At 25.3% G+C, this 25,783-nt stretch overlaps 1 protein-coding gene across 5 annotated transcripts in view; it reads left to right on the top strand.

Annotated features, from left to right (window-relative positions):
* Nucleotides 1-25,783, top strand: part of LOC122717162 (ankyrin repeat domain-containing protein 50-like) — a 320,332-nt gene that overhangs the window by 219,845 nt on the left and 74,704 nt on the right. For all 5 annotated transcript variants that reach the window (XM_043941340.1, XM_043941250.1, XM_043941166.1 and 2 more), the window contains exon 4: nt 6,160-6,243. The gene's annotated coding sequence lies outside the window, so the exon portion shown is untranslated. The remainder of the gene's footprint in view (nt 1-6,159; nt 6,244-25,783) is intronic.

The following is a 25,783-nucleotide window of genomic DNA, read 5'->3' as shown; positions in this document are numbered from 1 at the left end:
CCAACATTAGAACGAGCAGAACATTTTTTTTCTTTTTTTTTTTTATCTATACATGTATAAAATTACTCGATATATACAGAGTGTCTCAGATTTTGATATCTTGATTTTCTTAGTATTATTACTTACACTCAAAATGTTTCGTATAAAAGTTGAAGAAAGTGGATTATGCCTATTATTAATTCTTCTTTCGTTGATAAAAAATCGTTGATGAAAAATCACGCGTGAAAGTAAACTTTATTTTTTTAAATGGAATTATTTTTCAATAATTACTTGATACTTTTGTGAGAAAAAGTATTAACTTATATTTATGCCTATAATAAGAAATATTTCAATTCGAATTTTGTAAAATTCATTGCATGAAAAGTAATACTCGAGGTAATACTTTTCTATAGAGAAAATTCAAATTGAAATAAATGAATAATTTTTAATATATGAATATATAAGTACTTTTTTATAGGGAATGTCAAGTTGTATCGATTGATGTATTAAAAAAAATACATAATTCCATTTAAAAAAAAAAAAACAAAGTTAATTTTCATACAATTTTTACAATATTCATTGACGAAAGAATTAATACATCAAAATATACACTTCTTGATAATCATTCAACTTTTATTCGAAACATTTTTCACTACCAATAGTAATAATATTAACTAAAATCAATAATATCAAAAAATGAAACACTCTGTATGGAATACGTTAAATCGCATAATTATAATATACGCAGAAAAAAATTATGTTTCGTTCCGTTTTTTTCGACGAGCCCTTCATCATTCCGTAATAAGGAAAAAGGGGAAAAAGAAGTAATAATCGAGGATACACGGTAAGCAATTATTGAACATGAAGGACGCGAAGAAAAAGAAAGGAAGAAATCGAGAAAAAGAAAAGGCGCGACGGCAGAGCAGACAGATAGAGGATGAGGTTACATTATGCACTTCGAAAGAAACGGTCGATTTATCGAGAAACGTATTCATTAAGGAGGAAAACAGGCACAAGTGTCGCTCGACCTCGTTACAGGTCGTTGCAATTATGTTAGAATACTCTTGTGCATTCTTGAAAATGTTGGAAATTGAAGGAACGAAGTGGAAAGAGGGGAGGAGTGGAAGAGTTTGAGGAACCTCTATTAAATTCATCTTCGTCCCCGTGAAAAAAAAAAAAAAGGTCTTGTCTCCCTCCGATACAATTTCCGTCGAAGCGTGCATCTATTCGCAGTCACGGTCCGCTGAATTTCAAGTTTCAGTTTCTAAAAGAAGAGAGAAGTGACCCATTTTTTTCAACCGAATCGGATAATATCCATCCTTTAATAAATAATCAACGAAAATGAGTAGTGCGTATTCGTTGGCATATAATGTGTTATGAACATATTTGTGGTATAAGCATTCGAATGTGAAAAAATTATGTGATATTCGCAAAGTGGGTATTACAAAAGGAAATGGAATATCTTTTGTATAGTGATTTACGAAGAGGAAACGTTCTATTTCTTTCTTAACTTGTATTTCAATTCTTTGTTTTTAAACTTTGAAAAGGAGAAATTTTCTTTCCATCTTACCAATTTAACTAGCAGTTAAATGTTTCTTTATTCTATTCGTCGTTATTAACCTGTTTGTCGAATCGTTTATGTTGAAAAAAAAAGGAATAAATGATAAAGAAACAAAGAATTATTAATAAAATTAAAAAGTTGTTGTGTCATTGTAATCATTATATTAATATTGTGAAAGAATGCTTTTTCTCTCTTGTTAAATTAAAATGTTATGATAAATGATGAATAACAAATAACAAAACATAATTTAAATATATTAAATTAAATTTATAATGTGCATATTTTTTTTATATATATTCTTATTCTTTTTTTATTTATTATTACATTTATTATTTTCTCTTTTGTGTAAGATATTCGATAATTGTATATTCATATATCATAATGTATCAATCATAATGAATGGATGCTATAATGAACGAAATTTTAAAATGATTTACACAGTTTGTTACATGATACTTCATATATATTTATTATTATATTTATTATATTATTTATTATTATATTTATATCTATATATGTGAATCATATTAAGATATCGCATTGTATCTGAGAAACATAACTTTTAAAATGAAACATATAACAAAAATGTCTATTTTCTTCTATTTATCTAAATAGAGATAATCTAATAAAATGTATTTACAGTGGTTCGAAATTAATGTAATGTATCAAGTACGTCGTTAAAATAATAATATATATTTCATTAAAAAGTGAAAAAAATATAATTAACTTTGCAATAGCACATCAAAGTTTTCTACTATTCTAATAATTAATAGAATACTCGTTTTTATTTCTATATTGAAAAATTATTGCAAATATAACATTTGTTTAATATATTAAAAATTGAATTATTAATATATTTGTATTAATATAACTTGGAAAATGATATTTAATAGAAAGTATATCAATGAATTTTTTTAGGATATTTTACATTATGAATTTATAATGTAAAATGTGAGAAATGTAGAACTTGAATTTGAAAAATTCCAATGTATCATATATGTAAGTAGGATTCACTGTTGCCATTATCATGCCAATTATATGTATAAATTTATTACTTCATATATTTATAATTAATATATTCATAGATATACAATAAATTTAGCATAATTATAATAATTATATTAATTGATTAAAAAATTATTGGAAATATTGGAATTATTGCTATAAAAATTCTTTATAAATAACAGATGTGAGAAACTTCATTAATCCGAATGTTAATATATTATAATTTATTTAATATATTTATTATTAATATATATTCTTTTTATTTTATATTTTTTTATTTTATATATTTTTACAATAAAAACAAACAAACAAAATATTCATTTTTTTCATTTCATCTTAAAAATCGTATATAAAACAAAGTACTAACTGCTTTTTATTCTATGAAAATTTTCTTTTATCTTCCTAAAATTAATTTATTCCATACTTATACTATACCTTTACTGTGGCAAATAAAGTTTCATCAAAATTATTCGAATAGAAATTTATTCATCGAACCAAATTTCCAAACCAAATTCACCATCAATTCAAACTCAAAAATAAAGCTTTTCATCTATAACATTTATAATCATCCTTAACATTTAAATATCTATAAATAAATAACGAATTCGTTGAAGAGATTATCACGAGACAAATCATCGAAATCGGTAACATCGATTCCAAACTTATCCTTTTAAAAGCAATGAATTGGCAAAATAACTTTCACAAGACAAATTCATTCTGCTTCATTTCATACTTTAAACCAAATACTAAATCTAAAAGAAATGAAGAAATCAAGAGTTTAAGATATTGCTTTGAATGCAATATGTCGTTTGCGAGTACACTCGGCGGCTGCGTCTTGGCGGAAGAATAACAAGCCGTGGAAAGGTGCAAAAGAAGAAAACGAGGGCAGATGATGGACCTCCTTACTGGCTGGCTCTCTCTTTCTCTCGAGATAAGTGGTTAGCAGTCGAGAAACGGTTTCGATTAGCCAGCTCATTGAACTCTCTCGTGGCAACGATCGACGTCGAAGGTCCTACGAGGATTCTATCCTGTCTTTCTTTTCCATTCTCTCTCTCTCTCTCTCTCTCTCTCTCTCTCTCTCTCTCTCTCTTCGTCTCTTTCTATTCTTTTTCTCCTCTGAGGCCACGAACTTTTTATATCGCGTTTGGCTGCAGGTGATCTATGATGACGTGAATCGTTCAATACTGAAATTGGAGGCAATTGTTTCGTTGAGAGAATGATCTGGATTCTTTTGGCTGAAATTGAGTTTCGATTATTTTCTATTTTCGTTTAATCCTTTTCTTCTTCGTTTCCTTCTTCATTTTTCGTTACGTTTTTGTAAGAAGGAAAAATTGTTAAGTTAATGGTTGGGTAACACATATAACATAACAGCTAATACATATTGTGTTGTATTGCATGCTATTGTATATATAGAAGAAAACACTTTTGTTTAAAATAACGTTTGCAAAAAAATTAAGTGGCTGTTAAATCTCTTCTTACGTTTTATTCTTTATTTTTGAGAGTGTATTTTGTTCTATTTAATTAATTGATTTATAAATCATATATTCATATAATCATGATCGATTGGTATTGAATAAAACATAATATTGATGTTAATTTTATAATTATATAATTTCTTTAAGCATTACAATATCGTTGATTTTAAATTACATAAATATTTCAATCTTACTGTACTAATAATTTTATTAATAATGCAATAGAAAAAAAAATAAAGAAAAAAACAAATGACGATATTTCTTTTTCCTACATACATGATAGCATCGTAAAAGTGTCTTTAATGTGTTATTCAGAAAATCATTTTGAATACTCTTGTAAAGATAAATAGAAACTCGCTATAATTAAAAAATAAGGTCAAANATATATATATATATATATATCACATAATCATCATATGACCGCAAATAGATGATATCCCATCCATTTTTTTAAATATTTTCATAAACATGATAAAAATATTAAATATTTATGAAATTTGTTTATGAAATATCCTATTTATTTTTCTATATATCTCATTTATGAATGTGACAAAAATATTGGAAATTTAACTTGTTTAATTTATTCAATTATTATTAAAAAAAATATCTAGATATTATTATTCTTGAAGAAATATTTGATTAAATGTGATAATTAGGACATTCCATTATAGGAAGATTCAATATTTTTGAAATAATTATAATATTTTATTTAATATGTTCTATTCATACCATTTTTTATTCATAACAATTATTTAAATTTGAGAAAATAAATATAACAATTTAAAAACTTTTCATAAAAAAATCATTAACAAAGATTTATTTTTTATTTAGTTATAAATTAAAAATAACATTCATAATATATAGATAATTTTTCAAAAAAATTTTTATATGATTAAAAAATATCTTAAAAAAAATGAAGAAGAAAAGGATTAAACGGAGAAAATAATCGAAACTCAATTTCGAACTTCAATTTCAAAAGAATCCAGATCGTTCTCTCAACGAAACAATTGCCTTCAATTTCAATATTGAACGATTCACATCATCATAGATCACTTGCAGTCAAACGCAGATATAGAAAGTTCGTGACCCCAGAGGGAAGAAAAGATTTTAAAACATTTAAGTATGAAAATAATATTTTAAAAATAATGATTTTAAGTGATCGAAAATTTTATTATATAGTCAATAATCATTATTAATGAAGAGAATTAATGAAAAGAATACAATTTCAATCGTATATAATAGTTATCGATAATAAAAATATTATTTTGCTTATTTTGTTATTCAATCAAATTTTTATCTTTGTAATTTATATTTTATTATTACAATCTAATTTCTGGTTCAAATTATTGATAATCAGTCAAGTAAAAATATGGAAAAAAGATTTATCTTAATATATATCAACACAAATCATATTACATGAATAAAAATTATATAAAATAATTAATAAAATTATATATAATTTATTACAAAATTAAAAATTTGTGGAATAATTGCAATCAAAATATATTTATTTTCATTATCGATAATTATTTTGTATGAAATATAAAAAATATAAAATATTTCTTCATTGATAACTATGCATTATTGACTATTGAAATATAATCTCTCATCGATAACTATAGGTAACTAATAAGCAAAAAAATACAATTTCTTTTACAGATAATTATTTACAATTCACATCATCAATTATCATGTATTATATTCACATAAATTGTTATCGATGAAAAAATTTTTTCGATCAATTACAATTGTTATTTATAACAAAAAAAACTTTTAGTTGAAAAAATAATTGTTATCTTTTTAACTTTTTCTTCTTTATTATCACAGTTATCATTCTTGATTTATATTGATAATTTTAAGAAGAAGAAAAATAAAGATTAAAAGTAAAGATAAGATATATTTGAAGATAAGATATATTTGAATACGAGTATTTTTGTATTGTATTTTTTCGAAAAGAAAATTAAAAATTGCTGCAACAACGCAAGCCAAATCAACCATCCAACGACCCAAGTTTTAAAACAACTTTTCACACATTTCTTTACAACTTTTCTCTTCACACATTTCTTCGCGAAAACATCGTTCAAACTGTTGCACGTGTAATATTTTTTCTTTAAATGATATCTTCTCGTTTGTTCTTAGAAACCGGAAAAAGAAGAAAGCGGAGGAAAGAAACCAAAAGGAAGAGTGGAAATTCGACCAAGAGAACAGATGTACCGACAGAGGGTAAGTCGTGCAACGTAGCGTGCATTTTAAGGAATTTTTCAAACGGAAGTTTTCCTTCTTCTTCCTCTATCCTTTTTTTATTTCCTTCGTATCCGTCGAAGAAGGACAATTCTAACAAACTCAAACGGAATTTCGCTTATGACATACTTTTTCACCAAACCTACGTGTTTGCCGACGGCTTATCCTTCCCCGCCGTCCATCTTCTGTAAACACATCGTCTACGAATCCACTAACACGGTTATGCACCTTTTTTGGTTGTATAATGCGTTACTTTATCCCTGAATTTTACCGTTTCACAGTCAATAATTTTAAAATTTTTAAATTTTTTTCCTTTCAATATGAAAAGGAACTTTCGTTCATTATTAAAAATCGTGAAAACAAAAAAGAATTTTGTTTTCTTTTCTCTTCATCTTAATACATATTCAAAGTAAATTATTTAAGATTATAAATTATTTTTAAAACCATTAGTTATATTGAAAAAAGTTTTACACAAATTGAATAATTTCGAAACAAAGATAATTTATAAATGAAATTTTACTAAATATAATCATATATCTTTTAATGTAATCGATTGCAATTTATTAATTCTTTCAATAAAATATTAATTATTTATATCAAAAAGCATTAATTCAGATGATATTTTAATTTAAATAAAATTTGATTATGAAAAACAAGGAAAACGTAAATTAATGAGTATCGTTTCCTATATTTCTTGTTTTTTATGTAATAAATTTTATAAAATTTATAAAATCAAAATATTTTTTAAACTAACGATTCTTTGACATACTTTTTCAGAAATTCATATTACTTTAATTCATCCATTAGGTTTTTATATGAAAAACAAATTTAACCTTCATATAAATAATATAATTTAAGAATCACAATTTTAGAACAAATATTTTAAATATTCTATCTAAAAATCAAAATATTAAATTGCACTATTTAAAAACATATTTACACGATTCTATCAATAAAATATACAATAAATACAAATAATGATTTTTTCAATATCAAAAATTTCAAAAATTTCAAAATTTAAATCGTTCGTTGTAACAAATGAATAATATTCTCTACATTCATCATTTACAAAAAAAAAAAAAAAAAAAAGAATCACAATCGATTACAAACAATTTCGAAATTACAAACAATTTCAAAAATAAACATTTCAGTTTCCAATCTCGAATAAATCATCCTATATACATTTCTCACCTATGCAAAGTTATCTCTTATACATATAAAAAAAAAAAAATAATAAATTTTCACAAAGTGTATCGCATCCAGCATACTTACTTCATAAATCGTAACGTCTTCGCGCCAGATACTACGTTCTAATCGAATCAGATCGGCGAATAAACAATCCCTCGTAGAGATTGGTTCGTTATTCATGCGCAGAACGTGCAACGTAAGCGATTCTTGAATCATTGAAATCAGCAGAAGGTGGAATATACGATCGCTTCGCAAACATCCACCATGTGATCCATCGCACTCCATCGTCGAACGTGCGAGATACGAGCCGTCCTCGTGTCATCTTTATTCCGGTGGTTTGGTCGACAGCCACTGTATCTGAGCCTCGGCATCTAATAATAAACGGGTCGAGCATTGTTGGAAAATGGGTCGAATGCGGCATCTACCGATGTATCGAACGCGCATGTACGAAGCACACCACGTGGCTGTGTGCGAGAGATGCAGAATGTTTGCATAATACCGTGCCACCCCATCCTTCGAGAGCTGTCCGAGCCATGACACGTGGCGGAGCGAATGAATGCTTGCAGGAATCGGCACAGTTTCCAACTTAGAATGGGAGAGGAAGACGCGAGAATTATAGGTCGTTTGTGTCTATATAAGTGTGTGTGTGTGTGTGTGTGTGTGTGTGTGTGTGTGTGTGTATATAAGATGCTGATAATTTCTTTATCGAAAAGGTAATAATATTTAATATGTTTGTGATAAATATATGGAGCTTTTCTTCTTTTTTTATTTATTGTGAAAATTAGTGTGTTATATATTTATACTTGTATGGTATATTTGTAGTTTAGTGAAAATGTTGATTTTATATTTTTGTAAAAATATGTTAAAATTGATATTGAGTAAATAATTTAATTGAACTTTAATTGTTTTAAAAGAACTTTAAACAACAAAAATTTCTGTATCAGAAATTATTCGAATTTTTTAACATATATTAAATATCTTAAATAATATTGTGTACTTCTTGTATGTGCGTCACATATACGTATATATATAATTTGATAAATTTTTAAATTTAAATATAAATTTATTTTTAAATGTGAATAGAATTAACGTATCATAATGTTTTTTAATTAATTCGTATCATCGATTCTGAATAATTGATGAAAATGTATGAAACGAATGAATGAATTTGAAGAGTCCAACAAATTTGTAATCAGATTATTGAGATAAATCTTCCATAGTCATAGTTAATATTTCATATTATGTTGGATAATTTTCTTTCAATATAAAAATACTAGTTTCATTTTGCAGTTTATGTTAAAATAAATCTGTAATAATTCTTACAAAGAATTATTGAACTGATAATGAAATTTCAGATTTTTTTTTTTTAATTTTTTTTTAATTAAAATAAATCAAAAATTACATAAATATATATACAAAGAAGATGAAAATATTATAACAATTAAAAATGTTATCAAAAGATAATCTGATTTTGAGAAATTAATAAAATTATCCAAAAGGATAAAAGAAAAATAAAGAAAAGATAATAATAAAGTTATTTGTTCAAAATGATTTAAGGAAAGTTTATTATGTAAAAATAAATTAATAACTTTAACTAAATTTTTTTGCTTTGCTATCCTTTTATAATTTTTATTTATTAATTAAAATTAAAAAGTATGTCTCAAAATCAATTGAAAAAATATAATAATTTATTGTAAGTTGTTAATTAGAATTTAGCAATTATAATTCCAATATATATATATATATATTAAAATTCCATTATTTATATGACAATTCCTATTTTTTAATGATTAATAATTCTATGTACTAATAGTAATAGTTAATAATATATAATATAATTCTATGTTTATATATATTCTAATGTTTGCATAGTTTATCAAACTTTGATTTCTCCACAACAAATGAAATTCTAATTCAAATAGCGTACGCTGTCATTTCAATTAATTGAACACAATATATTATGTTCCTTCAACTTCTCATTATTCCAGATTCTCAGTTGATGGAATTTCAATTTCCTTCTATTAGCTTATTATATTACTACTATACTAAATATTTACTATATTACTATCAGACTATTCTAATTAATTAAAATCATGTTAGTATTCAACTTCTCTTTACTCTAAATTATTAATTTATAATTTTCAATTTTATCATAGTAATTTATGATACATTATATTCGCTATGTTTCCCATATTATACAAATATTTCAAATTCTCAATTCATAAAATCTTAACTTTACAATATATAACTTTATTATACATATAAATAAACTTGCAAATTTCATAGTATTACGTGATTTCAATTTGTCCATAATACATAATAATATTTATCTTAAATTTTTCTTTTACATATTCATTAAATTCCAATTTACCCAATATATTCATAGATTTTTGATTCTTCAAACTTTGTTCTATGTAATATAGAAAAATTTTTATTTCCAATTTTTATTTTCCAATATTTATTTTGAAAAATATCAATTTTTTAAAATAAATAGTACTATATAATAATCAGCCAGCAACAACATCCATTTTTTAAATTTATTACAGAAACTTATTTATTAATGATACTTATTATAATACTTACTATACCATTAATAAATAAGTTTATTGGAATATAATTGAAAATATATAATTAAAGAATATAAATGAGTAATATTGATTTTTTCCGAAAAAATAAATGTTTTTTTAATTTTAAAATTTTTTAGATTTAAAATGCAATTAACGCAATTTATACAATTAATAAAATATAAAATATAATTAATACAATTTTATTTATTGAAAAATCGATATTGATTATCGCTAAATTGTGAAAATTGATACAGTATTGCGGAAGTATTATATACTATAAGTTATGCAATGAATATGCAGAAAATATGCAAGATGTATAGTACATATATACAGAATAAATTTAGTAGATATGCGTACTAGAAAATTAGGAAATTATTTATTTATTATATAAAATATATAAAAAAATAATTATTATACTATTAAATTATTGAACATATAATTGCAATTTATAAAAATCAATATATGAATATTTAAAAGCTTAAAAACAATATTTACAATTATACTAAACTCTATTAAATTGTTTAATTGTTTAATTGTTAAACTTTTAAAATATATTATCATTAAATTATTATATTGTATAAAGTAATTTAATTGAAAAATTTTATTATAATTTTATTTTTCAAATTATTTTTATTCTTATATAATTATTCCAAAAATATTTTAAGTTGAATTTTATTTCAAAGAAGATATAATCATATATTTTTTAATACATAAGTTGATGCAGTTTTTTATTCTATATAAAAATATATAAAGTTGTATATTTTATTTATTAATAAATAAATTATTTAAATTATTTATTAATAAATAATTATTTATTAACAAAATAAAAAAAATATTTTTCGTAAAAAACCATCTTCTACTTCTCTTCTTATATCATTAATTACATAACACCCGGTATACAACCACACAAACTTTCGCATCCCATTTATCGTGCAATATATACATTACACGTATATTGTGTAATCTCAACTATATAATCCCACTCAATTCATATTGTTTTCTCAAGATTAGATCTTAAATACAAAAAGAAAATATCAAGCTTCGATCGATATACAATATACAACTCAAAATATACTAGACATGATATAAACAAATCATGCAAACTAGAATAAAATATATCATCTATCTCAAATTTTTTCAAAATCTACAATTACATCTTCCACAATCCACATCTCAACTCCACACATATATTATACAATCTCGATTATCGTTCATGATATCCTACTCCATACACCCCTAAATTCCACCCCCCGAGGAATCGTGTTCCTACTCCTCTCTCACGGTCCTTCCACCCTCGAAACAAGATCACCTCGACCATGACGATCGTGGAAGGGAGAAGAATACCCTGGAGCCCTCGACTAACCGTTGAAAGCCACAAATCTAAATGTCGCGCGTGGGCGACGCGATAAATTTTAGGAACGACGAGGGTGGGCTAAAGATCGGTCAGCTCCGTTCCGATAATACAGGGGTGGGAACCACCGCAAATCCAACTCTCCTGTGAAACTGGCGCGATAAATCCACGTTTATCTGTCCAACAAGGGTTAATCAGTCGCGGAAGACGGTGAAATAGGACGGCCGCTTTTCTCTCGCGTTTGAGCGAGTTTAATAACTTCATTCCTGATTAAAAACAACGAGACGAACTGAATAATTCGCGACAAAGGGAGAAAAATAATAAGAACGGAGAAATAGTGGTATAATGGTGGTGTAGTTGATAGGTACAAATGGAACGTTGGGAAGAAATAAATTTTCGACGTAATTGTTTCCTTTCCTTTCGCCGTTTTTCTTTGGGAGAGAGAGATCTATCGTATGGAACTGAAACATTCGAGAAATCACGATAATGGTCGTAAACTGTATCTAAGAAAACTTTTCTGTTTCTTTTTTGAGATAAGGAATACATATATGTGTACATATATGTACATGTATATATAAGATGTATATAGGATTATAATAAATTTAAATAATTCTCTTATTTTTAGAAATATTTAATAAAAAAATTTATAATAAAATAATTGTTAATAAATATAACAATACTTTTATAACCGAAGCCTTTTAGAAATATTAAGATTTATTATTAAATGTACAATTTCTTAGTAAAATAGCAAATGCTTAAATAACTTCAACGATGCAAGATCACTCGATGATATATGAAATAATGAGGATGCAATAAAATAATATTTATATTGTGAGAAACGTTTCGAATGATAAATTACCACTATTTCGAATATTCCTTATAACATCCTTTAATACGATCTTTTTTTTTATCTCGTTATTATCGAATGTTTTTGCATCTAAATATTCGTTATTTTATGCAAAGATTAGAAATAGAAAATTAGCACTTCATTTAAAAGCTTTCTTTTTATATACAAGTTTCCGATACAAATTTTCTAAATAAACTTTTTCCACTTTTCCATGAATAAATGAAATATTCATAGAGATGAAAATTATCGGTTCACTTTGTAGATAAAAGAAAGTAGAGAAAAAGGGTTTAAAACCGGAGCATCTGTTACAAACTTTGTTGTTTTCTTGAGTTAAATTTCGGTCGCAGAATTTGAAACCGTGCCCGGACTCTCTGTGTTCCATGGATCTCTGGCCTCGTTCATCACTGCATAAGTTACATGAAACACAGTTGGTCAGATACTTCTTGCCTTCTCTCTCTCTCTCTCTCTCTCTCTCTCTCTCTCTCTCTCTCTCTCTCTCTCTCATTTTCGTGTTTCTCCGTAGGCACACGACGAACAAGAAAATTGCTTTTTAGTAACTTTGGTAACTGTACAAGCGATATAATCCCCCGAAGACGCAATCTGTGTCGCCTGTGTAACTGGCAGCTGCGAAACACTTGCCACGTATCACTACGTGACCATCATTCTCCCGTTAATGGAAGAGGAGGAAAGCCACGTTATTTATTTCTCGTCTATTTGGAGAAAAATCGTTGCCCGATTCGTGATCGACTCGTGGAGAAAACGTGTTACGTGTTATCTTTTCATGAGATTTTATAGGGACGTGATGTTATATAGACAAAAATGTGTTAGTACGTGTATCGAAAGTTGATTCAACGTGAGACCTATTCTTCTATGAAATTTTTTAGAAAAATCGAATCGAATAATAAATATATATTAAAATTAAAATAATATGTGGAATTTAATAATATGGATGTTATTTTGTTTCGATTTTAAAATTCAAAATGCAAAAACGTTCGTTCGCTAAGCTATTATTATTGTACCAATATTATTGTGCTTTTAATATCATTTTCAAAGTTTTAAAAAAACACTTTCATTGAAAAAAAAAAATATTGAAATAAATATTTTTGTCCGTTTTGTTTTTAGTTTTTATTTTATTCAAAGGATAATTTAATTTTTTCCCATATAATAAATATATCTTTTTTCATTTTTTTATAAATGAAATGTTAATGAAATGTTGAAATATTATGACATCAAATATTATGCCTTACACTTATTTTCTCATCAGAAAATGATAAGTAAATTATATTTTAAATGAAAAGTTTCTCGTGGAGAATACAGTAATTGATCGCATCGAGAAAAACTTGAATACACTATTGTCTTGTACAATAATAGAACCAAAATTGATTTAGATTTAATTATTATTGGATTGTATGAAAGAAAAAAAAACAAAAATATTAAATTTATTTCTAAATTAATTAAATTTAAATATATTTTATTACTTAATTGTTTCTTTAAAATTCTTAATCATTTAAAATTATTAAACTATTATTTCTAAATATTTATAAACATTATATTTATAAACTATATTTTTCATATTTATTATATAACATTTTCTAACATTTTTTAAACATATTGTATTTTTATAGTTATATTAATAGAAAGCATAAACATATTTTCTCGTTTGGGAAATTTTTTAATTTTTTGACAAACTCTATAGAAAAATCACATTAAATGATTTTAAAAAATTAAAAAAAAAAATATATATTTTCGACATTTAATTAGAATAAATAAATTGATATCCACTTGATATTCACAAAATCTATTTTAAAAATTATATTTCGATTTAATTATAATTAATATATAATATATAATAATAAGTAATATATAATATATAATATTAATTAATATATAAATATATATAATAATTAATAATAATATACAATTATAATTAATTATGCACAAAAGTAAATTAGAGGCATAATAATTGGTATAAATATAAGGCTGTTAATATATTCATGAGATAATCAATAATGCAAAGTTTAATTGCTTATAATTAAAATAATAATAATAAATAAATGTCAATTGACATTTTTATATATCTTTTGTTTTGGTCTCTAGAATTAACTTTCTAAACGTGCCCACAAATATATTAATACCCTGCATATGAATAGTTTATAAATAATATAATAATAATAAATAACTTAATAAACCTAGTAACAAATAAGTTATATGTTACAACCTACATATATATAATATATTACCATATAATTCAAAAAAATTTCCAAACGATAACACTATCACAATTTTTTAAACAAATCCATCAATATTTATTGATAATTTTTCACTTATCAAACAATATTTCTAAATTACTACTATAACTTTAAATATAACTTTACATAATTAATTATGTACATAATTAATATACAATTAATACAATCACGAAATTCCAATCAAATTTCCAATCGTCCCAACCATATCACAATTTTTCAAACAAACGTCAAACAGATCCAAACCAAAGTACCGATTTACTAATAATTTTCAAACAACATATCCCTCGAAAAATGAGTGTTTTGACGCAAGAAACGGAATGAAAAATTTCTTGAAAATCGGAGGCAAGGAATTTATTTCTCCGTTTTATGCTATCTAGTTAGCCACGAATGGAATCAGACCGAAGCAATTTCATCTCAGGTGAACGCAAACTGATACAAGGGCTGTTGTGCCCTGGTGAGTCGCGATACCGTTTGTCCTTCCTTCTTCCCGCCGAAACTCTTCCTGTCTGCCTCAACCACCCCCGCCACATCTTTCCAACCCTTGCTGGGATTAACAGCGACGCGACCGCTAATGAAACAGGCTGTGATCAGATTAAATCGCGGTTAACGACACAGCTTGGATACTTTTCCCGACATCTTCTTCTTCCTTTCCGTTTCCAACGTTGTTTCGCGGTCATTTATTAGTTCGACGTTGGTCTACCGTACTTTAGATTATTCATTATGCGATTTTTTTTTCACGAGATGTCGTTGTTTGATTTTGTATGAATGGTATTCGATTGATATGGAAGGATTTGATTCAATCAATATTGAAAAAGTTTTCAATCATAAATATTTCGATTTAAATAAAATTTATTTGAAAGTATGTTTGACTGGTTACAATGGTAACAATAATAGAATTGTAAATAATGCAGGAAGATTTCAATTTCGATAATTTGTCATTTGCCCCATCATTTTTGCGATTTTCTTTTCATGCGAGATATTGTTTGATTTTGAATTCGTTATGAATTTTATTATTAATATTATTATTGTATGAATATTATTCGAATGATATGGAAGGATTTGATTTAATCGATGTTGAAAGAATTTTCAATCATATTTCGATTTAAATGAAATTTATTTGAAAGTATATTTAAGTGGTTACAATGGTAACAGTGATGGATTTGGTAAATAATGCAGGAAGATTTCGATTTCGAGTATGATAACTTGTCGTTTGCTTATTATGCGACTTTCTTTTCGCGCGAGATGTCGTTGTTTGATTTTGTAAGAATGGTATGGAAGGATTTGATTTAATCGATATTGAAAGAATTTTCAATTTTAATGGAATTTGAAATGGAATTTGAAGCATATTTGAAAGTATGCTTTTATTGGTTACAATGGTAACAATGGTGGATTTGGTAGTGAATAATGAATCTATCATAGGAAAATTTCGATAAAGTACAATGATTTGTCATTTGCCCCATCATTATGCGATTTTCTTTTTACGCGAGATGTCATTGTTTGATTTTGTATAAATGGTATTCGAATGTGAAAGGATTTGATTTAATCGATGTTGAAAGAGTTTTCAATCATAAGTATTTCGATTTTAGAGGAATTTATGTTTTATGAAAGTATGTTTTACTGGTTAAAATAGTTACAATAGATCTTCGATGATTTGTATTTAAATGGCAAGTCTGATTTGAATGAAGAAATTGAGAAAGTTCTTATATTATATGTACAAATAGTCTATTTCTAATAAGTACGTGTATACTTATTTAAAATTTATGTGATTTGTTGTGAAATGTGGTGATATATTATAAACGCTTTCGAGCAGTAAAATATTAAATGATTATTTATTTGAATATAGAATTATTTAAATGAAAAATTACATTAAATGAAAAATTACAATAAGAAAAATTAATGAATTTGTTTATCTCATATTAATCAGTCATACGAACGAAGTTAATTCTAAGTTCTAATAAGTTTTTTTTTCTTCGTAAATAATAAACTCATAGTTTTATTATCTGAACTATCTCTACAATCAAGAGAGAAATAACCAAGCGAATTTTATCGTGACTCCTTATTATATGAAGAAATACTTTGCAATTTAAGGAATCATTTCTCCATAAAATTGATCTGAGTCAGAGGACATAAAAAAGACATAAAAGAATTCTAGAAACTAATAAAAAAGTTAGTAATCGAAGGTTAGAGTCAAACAATTAGATTTATGTATTTTAAATAGTTGTTCAATTTCCAAAAGCTATTTTATAATTGCTCCAACTTTCTACTAATTTTCTTATTAATCATTAGAATTGATCCTATGGCTAATATTTGTAAAGAGATTTCTTTTTTCTGTGATTTATTCCCAATATTCACGAATATTGTTGATAAATTTATTATATTTTTATATTCGTTTGCTCACCATTTGCAAAAATATCTACACTACTGGAATATATAGTTTACGAGTTGTTGCAATGCAAATCCAGTCTTAGAAAAAAATTGCTAAAAAAATATTTCTTTGTCAACTTCAATGAAATATAAATAGAATTATTTCTATTTCTGAAATATGTTAAATTTTTCATGTAAATATTATATACACATATTTGTCATAAATAGCCACTTTATAGCTTTGCGTGTTGTGTTTTTACTGTTTTCTCCAGCTCAATTGCAGCAATTCATTGAAAAATAATAATCTATAACCAGAATTATATTTTAATAAATCGTTATTAAAATTGATTGAAGATAGATGAAAATGCGATCTCTTTGTAATTATGTATAATGATAACAAATAACGAATAACATTAATACTATTTATTTTACAATTAATAATTATTTATATCTTAAAATGTCAATTTTAAGATAATGTATCTTGAATTTGACATTTTTTTTATTATATTTTAGAATACTGCATTTTATTTTTTATCATCGAATTAAAATTTTTTCCAAGTTTTATAATTATATAAAATTATATAAAATTATATAAATTATTAATAAGAAATAGAGAATGTCAGAGTGCGTTACATATTACTTGAAATTATAAGTAAAAATTGAAAATGATGCAAAATTAAATGAAAAATAAAGTAATATTTTATATTATTCTTCAAAAACAAAAAAGATAAAATTGACATAATATTCATTTTGCAAGAAATTAAAATCAGATATCTTTTTTCATCTTAATTCTATAACTCTATAATTTTAATATCAACCATTTTCAGAAATGTGATTCTTTTTCATGATCCTTGTTTCACTACATATCAACGTCTTACACATTTAATCAATGAAACTATGCGTAAAGAACAGATGCAGAATACTGAATGCCCATAGACGAGTGACTACAAAGAAAAAACAAAGAATGAATTTTATTTCGTTCTGTAAATAATTTCATATCTCTTTACGAGATGTCAAGATGTGGATATAAATAAATACATGGCATAATGAAAATTCCATATTTATGGCAATCGATAGTGGAGAACGGATCGTTTAGAATTAGAATAATAAGAATGCTCGATGCTATCTTTCATTATTCGCCTATAACCGCGCATGATTCGAGGAGGATTAGTTTAAAATGAGATTCTTAAAAACAAGATATTAATTTTAAAATCGAGAAGATATTGATTAATCTTTGATCTTGTTGGATTATTTCCATTTTATTTCGGATATTAACATAAGCATCGCTTATGATCGTCGTTTTCTAAGAATTTATTGGTTTATTTATAGATAATCGTTATTCGATGTGATTTAGAGGTTTACATATTAAGATATGCTATCAATTCAGCATACAAATATATATTGCATCTGATAAAGGAGATCACGTAATTTAGAGTATTTATATTATTTATATTTATATTGCTTGAATAATTTTCAACGAATTCAATTTTGCAATTAATTTGATCTTATAGAATTGTCTATAAGTATAATATAAACGTGTTTTGCCATATAATAGAATATTTATATTAATCCTTGCACTTTTCAATTTGTAATCAAATTTTATATCCATCATCCATAATTTTAATATGATGCCATTTATAACTTATAAAAAGAGTTAAATTTTAAAATTCCATAATTTTATTTATATATTCGTCGAAAACAGAAGAAAAGCAAATTAAAATTCGAGAATCTTCTATTTTTCGATCTCTTTGGATTTTATTTTGATCAGCATCCAAAAGATAAAATAAACTCTTTAAAAATTTTTAAAAAAATTTAAAAATATATAAAGATATTTTTCTTTTTGATTTTTTCTTACTTCTTAGATCATCATCTTGGTACAAAATATAATTTTATTTTATTTTATTGTTTTATTTTAAAAATCAGCAAAATCGTTAAAACTCGAAAAATTTATTACAAAATTAAAAAAGAAAAGAATTCGAAAATTATCAATTGAATTTCTTAATATTAAAATCCCTTATCTTACAATTTAATGAAAATCATTGCAATCAAGAAATGTCAAAATGAAATTGTAAAGATATGAAAATGTTTGAGAATCATTATAAATATAGATATATTTGTAAATAATACAATAAAATTTACGATAAATAAATTTACGATTCTACAGAAATCTGTAGAAATCTGACGTCTAATATTGTTATAAGATAAGGGATTAAAATTAATATTAGATCTTTTTCTTTTTCAATACTAATATTATCACATTTGATGGATACTGATCGAAACAAATTCAATAAGGCTGTCCAAATAACGATTGTCTGAAAATCCTTTGAATATGTGAAAAAGATTTTAATATTCTCTTAAAAACAGAGTACCTTTTTATTAACTTGTTTATAAATCATCTAATTACCAATATATCCATATTATATTTTTCCTTTTCTCTTGATGTCAAACACAATTATGTGTCAAACAACAACCATTTTCGTACAACGAAATTAAAAAAAATCTGAAAATAATAACCAATAGAAACCAAGCCAAACAATGTCAGATCTTCCATAACTCTTTCTTCTAAAAATATCCACGATTCCTTCGACAAAAACATTCGACCAAAAAACCATCGTTCATAATATACATTTGACAACAATATTTACACTCATCGTCCTTTCATCCTTTCATCAAAAAAATTTCACAATCACCTTAACATCATTTTAATGTCCACTCTATGCTGTTCGATTCTCTGCAACAGTAGCCAACATAATAATAACCAGAGAACGTCGCGTCGACTGGAACTCGGTAATTAGTGGCCATTTTTTCTGTTGAAACGCGGTATATAATTCGAAAGGCGTGCATCTCGAACTCGTCTGCAATTCACCATTCTGCTTCTCCTCTATCCACGAAAAGAAAGAAAGGGAAAGAAGGAGAGAGAGAGAGAAAAAAAGACAGAATATATTCGGTTTATAAAGCGGCCGGTTTGAGAAAAGGGGAGGGGATGAAAGAGAAAGGGGATAAAAGGAGCAAGGGAGGGGATTGTTTATTCTGTGCAAATGCGGCAGGATCGTTTCTCTTCGAGCGGTACAGAATGGGATACTAATTCGAGCGGACGAGGTTGGTTTGGGTTGGATGGAGGTGGCGTGAAAAGGGCTGCGGACGCGACTTTTGCGAAATCACACGGTCGCGGAGGGATTGCATTGGTTGTTCGCGTTGGTCCGCTTCGAGGGTATTCAAGTTCGCAACGTCCTCGAGGGGTAGTGGGTAATTTGTTGCTTCAGGCCGAGGACAAGAGGTGAAAAGAGCTTTTCTTTTTGTGAACCCTTCGTGCGGCAGATTTTAATACCAAAGGGAAAGTATTGATGCGTGGTTTATACTGCGAATGACAGATCGGGGGTGCATCTTGTGTTAATCCTTCTCTCTCTCTCTCTCTCTCTCTCTCTCTCTCTCTCTCTCTCTCTCTCTCTCTCTGTTTCTCAGGATGGAAAATTATTTGAGGAGAAAGAAGAGAATAATGAAAAATGGATGAATTTTTAAAACAACCGGTATAAGTTTGTTAATTTGTGATAACCTTTTAAGAGGATGATTAATAAAAAGCATATCAGTGAAATCAGAAATTTCTTAGATTTAGCATCTTGGTATAAATGATAGTACATGCGAAATAATATATTTAAATAAATCAATAAATAATAATAACCAGAGAACGTCGCGTCGACTGGAACTCGGTAATTAGTGGCCATTTTTTCTGTTGAAACTTATCTTTTTTATATATAGTATATAAGATATACTATATAAGGATATTTGACTTGTGATACCAAATTGCATGAGAAATATTTTTTATATTATTACAATTGAAAGAAATATTTAAATTATTACTTTTAAATGGATCTCGATTATTATATATCTATTAAAAATTGATTTTATATAATAATGTTAAAATATTTTTGGATAAAATAATAATATATTTATAAAATTTTTACAAATCTTGAATCATTTATCTAGAGATGAAACTCAGAAATTTTTTATACAATATTAACTGTAACTTAATCATTGTAATATTGTAATATTGAAATTTATCCCATCAATATTAATTATCCATAATTAATAAAATTAGTGTTTTTAGCATATATACATATATACACTATATATATTTATGTTTATATTTTTACTGACAATTAACTTATATAAAACGTTCAAATGACGATTCTAATTTTATATAATTAAATATTGCATGAATTGCGATTCGTGAATAAAAAGAAAATATGATACAAAATATGATACAGGTATATATGATAATATTTCAAAAAATACAAAATGATTAAATGCTGAATATAATACACACATTACAGTACACGAATCCTATATAAAAGAATTCTTACTATTGTACTAAAATTATCCTTAAATATACATTATACGTTATAAAGAATGAATTTATATTCTTAAAAACCACAAAAAGAGAGAGAAAGAGACATAGAACCGATTTCTCTAAAACCACAATCGGAACAACCTCAAATGAAACCACAGCAATGTTACCTGCGACACTGCGACTAATATATATATATATATATATATATATATATATATTAAATGTATATATGTATCCGTGTACAATGTTATATAGGTGAAAACTTCTCATGGTAGCGTGGCACCTTGTTTCAAACGACTAGACTGTCCTAAAACGGACATCTCGCGCGAACGGATTGCATATGACAGAGCGTTCACGGACCAATTAATTCATGGAGTTCGAGCTGCTAGTCCATTCACCTGACTTACGAAGCAATGGAGCAAGAAAGGATATACGGGGTGTCTCAGAAATAAGAAGAATTTCATTTTTAATCCTTCAATTATCAATACAGGAAGAAACTTTGGAATTGAATTATCGCCGTTGAACAGGCATCGAACTTAGAATTAAATAAAATTAAATTTAAAGGTTAATTAATAATACGTACAATGTTCAGTTTCGAAGTGATACAATTTTCAGGAAATGACATGTATTTTTCTTTCTTCTTTATATTTAGATTTTTAATTTATAATTTCAAGAATTAGAATCGAAAGAATAATTGTTTGGCAAAGAGTAAAACATGGCTTGTTGTGAATATGACATATATTTTTAAGATGTTATAAGATATGCTGTGAAGTTGTGTATGATGTAAGATACACAATGTCATTTTTTTCTTAAAAAGAAATTTATCTAGCATTTATGGATAAATCTGTAGTTAAAGAATTAATAATCATGTAGATTATTTAACTCGAATTCAAGTGTCTTCAATTTAAGTAATTTAAGACAATTTGAATAATATGAATCACTTATTTCACTTGTCTTGAAACCGTTCTTTCAAGTTTCCGTTCTGTTCTTGGAAATTCATATTAAAACCTCGTTCAAATTATATTTATATAGTCAAGTTATATTTAAGTTGTTTAAATTCAAATAACTTGATTTGAATACATTATTCATTTCGTTACATTTTAATTTCTCAAATTTCTATTATGTATTTATGTAGATATTTCATAAAACATGATCTTCAACATCACTTTTCTAAAAATTTACAAATTACAAATTGTATACATTTCTGATTCATCAGAAATTAGACTAATTATAATTTCAGTATTATATAATTGATAAAAGTTCAAACCGTTTATATTATACAAATTCACAGAATTTTGAAGAATCTTCTAACTTCACTTAAAAGGATTGATTTGAAAGAATATTTGAAGTGAAATAAAATAAATTGGTTTATTTTGATCAAACAATTTCAAGTTATTTGAATTCAAATTATTCGAAGCAAATGACTTTACTAATAGAATAAAAACTTAAAAGAATATTTTAAATCAAGTGAAATAAATTAATTCACATTATTCAAATTGTTTTAATACTATTTGAATTCAAATATAATTTTATTAATCTATACGAGATTTATTTACTTAAACGATCAATGTGGAGCATTTATTTTAAATATTGATTATTTTAATTTTCAAATGAAATTAGAATTCTTGTCTTACCTCTTGAAAGACACTATAAATTTATGATATGTACTTTGATTATATCAATGATCTATTGTAGTTAAATTTAATCATTAAATTTTATATATATATAAAATTTATATATATATATAAAATATCTATAACTATATTTATCATAATTAAAATTGAAAATCATATTAATAATGAAATATTTCAACAGAAATCTTTGGTTCAAATATAATTTACTTTCTCAATCATTGAGCATTTTTTGATAATTTTATTTAAAACATTTAATAATATAAAATATAATAATATATATAATAATATAATAATATAATATAATAATATATAATAATATAAAATTAATAATATAAAAATTTTTTGACTGAATTTTACAAATATTCAAAAACTTCCAACTTATTAATCAAATCATACAAATGATGAAAATATATTTGAATCAATTACAATTATAAATATTGCATTTTATAAATTACAAATTAATAAATATCACAATTATATTAATTAATATCACAGTACATATATTTTAAATATTTTTTGTAGATACTACTATCCATTTACTGTTTTAATCTAAATTTAAAATTACTTGCATTAAAAATTGCATGCAAATTTTTCGATAAGAATTAAATTATTGAAATAATCCAAGAAATAAATCCGATTACTCTTCAACTACATAAATATTCAAGAGTAATACATTCAAATCATAATATCATTAAATCGAAAAAAAAGGTTTACTTATCACATATCTATGCGAAACGTGCTAGAGAATATTTCAAAAGATATCATACAATGAATAATAATTTAATTTTAATATACATATTACATGAATTAAATTCTTAAACAGAAATTTAATCATATATTATTACGATATTAACGATATATTAGGATTAAATTATTTATATATAAAAATACATATAATCAATGCACCTAAATATTAATTATCCTCTGAAATATGAATGGAAAACGATATACGATGCTCGCTTTAATAATAAACAAATTTATCACAAATCATCAGGAATGAAAAATAAAAAAAAAAAATATGGTGGATCACAAAGAGTTAAGAGAAATAGGAAAATTTTTTCCGTTTCCACCCTGTATCTGAAAAGTAATTCATACGTGTAATATCCGCATTGAATTGACCGAGCGTATATGCATATATAAAGGACGCACACGGTTATCGCGACCGAGAAATTACTATGGAAATAGACATGTGCTACCGGCGATTATTATACCGGCCAGACAGAAAGTTACAGGCGTCTGTCGACTAGATCGATTTGGGTGATACGTCCTACGTGCGAGTGGTTGAGACGTGGAATGTGTTCGACTTGTCTAAATCAATTTGAGCGATTGTTACGTATAAATTGGAACGGGTTTGTTAGATTGGAAAGCCACGTGTTACCTATCGTGATGATGGTTAGGTGAACGAGACGTTTGTGTGATTAGGTGTTGCCACATTTATCATGGTTAAATATATTTTTACCTACCCTTTCGCTATCACGCGTCAAATATATGCGGCGCACCAGTTTTTGCTTTCCACGGTGTAGAATCATATATATATAGGGTATCAAATAACTCGTGGGACACGAATTAACGAGATTTGAAAAAGTCGAATTTAGAAATTGGAAGATAAAAGTTGATGTGGAAAAAAATATCTGTTTAGGCTTATTTATTAAGTTATAAGTCGATTGCGGATTTTTATGCGACTGAAACAAGTTATTCAAACTAATATGTAAAAAAATATATCGCATTAAAATGTTACGTATTAAACTACGTAATATTTGCAAAATGTCAATAATTTTATTACATATTGTAACATATGTTATTTATATGAAATTATAATATTGTAATAAAATTTTTCTCAAAATTAATGAATAAAATTGTTTATCTATCGTTTATTTGAAAAATATTGAATTGTAAAAGGAATCATTTTACAAATCATGTAATATCTATGTTGTATCTATGTTGTTTCAACATATTGGATATTTTTGAAACATATTAACTTTTCAATATTAAAATTTTTTAACATACTTCTATTTTATATTATATTTTAAAAAACATATTTAACTTTCACGCATGTTTATCTATAAAAAAAAACTTTATGCGTTTCTATAAAAAAACTAACAACATTAAAAATATATCCTTCTTGAAATCATTCATCTATATGAAACATTTTTCTTTATGGATAATAATAATAACATAAATCAAGGAGGAATAACATTAAAAGAAGAAATATTACAAAAAAAAGTGATAAAAAAAAAAGGGTAGCTTTTATAGTCAAGGAATAGAAAACATTAGAAGTAGAGAAAGATGAAAATGATAAAAGAATGGGATTAACTAAAATGAAAAAATGGAGGAAAAGAAAAAATAAAAAAACTTGAAATCGATAGAAGATTTCATGGATAGGAAAAGAAGATAGAAAATAATGGAAAAAGTAAAGAAAGAAAGCGAGAAGGAAATGCAAAAGAAGCGAAATGAAAATAAAATGATGTTTGATTATATTGGAGAAACGATAATAAGACATTTTATATTCATAACATTTATGTTATCGTTTTTTGGAGAGGAATATGTGATGTAAATTAACCAATACAAGAAAACAATATTTACTGAAGAGCCCATTCATGGCAAATCGACATAAACTTTGATGATTTAAACCATTAATATTTCAAAGAATATTTTACAATGTAGTTACTATTCTTCTTGTTTGTATTTTCTATATTTTGTCTATGTTCTATTAATTTCTTTAGCAAAATATTATATTTTATTGCTATTTAGATTAAAAGCAAAATTATAAAAATTTATTTTATTTTTTATTATTGGTGTCCTCGCAAAGTGATATTTGAAAATCGCTATAATTTTTTTATTTGTTTGATATTTATATATAAATAATTCAAATTTAATTAATATTTAAATATTGAAATTAATATTTTTTATTTATATTTATATAAGAATTTTCACAATAAATTTCAACATAGCTATTTACATGAAAATCCTTTTT

Source organism: Apis laboriosa, unplaced genomic scaffold (assembly GCF_014066325.1).
Source record: "Apis laboriosa isolate Shangri-la unplaced genomic scaffold, ASM1406632v1 scaffold104_cov149, whole genome shotgun sequence".
NCBI classification, from domain to species: Eukaryota; Metazoa; Arthropoda; class Insecta; order Hymenoptera; family Apidae; genus Apis; species Apis laboriosa.
The sequence above is the reverse complement of the archived record's forward strand: the minus strand, read 5'-3'. Positions and strand labels throughout refer to the sequence as shown.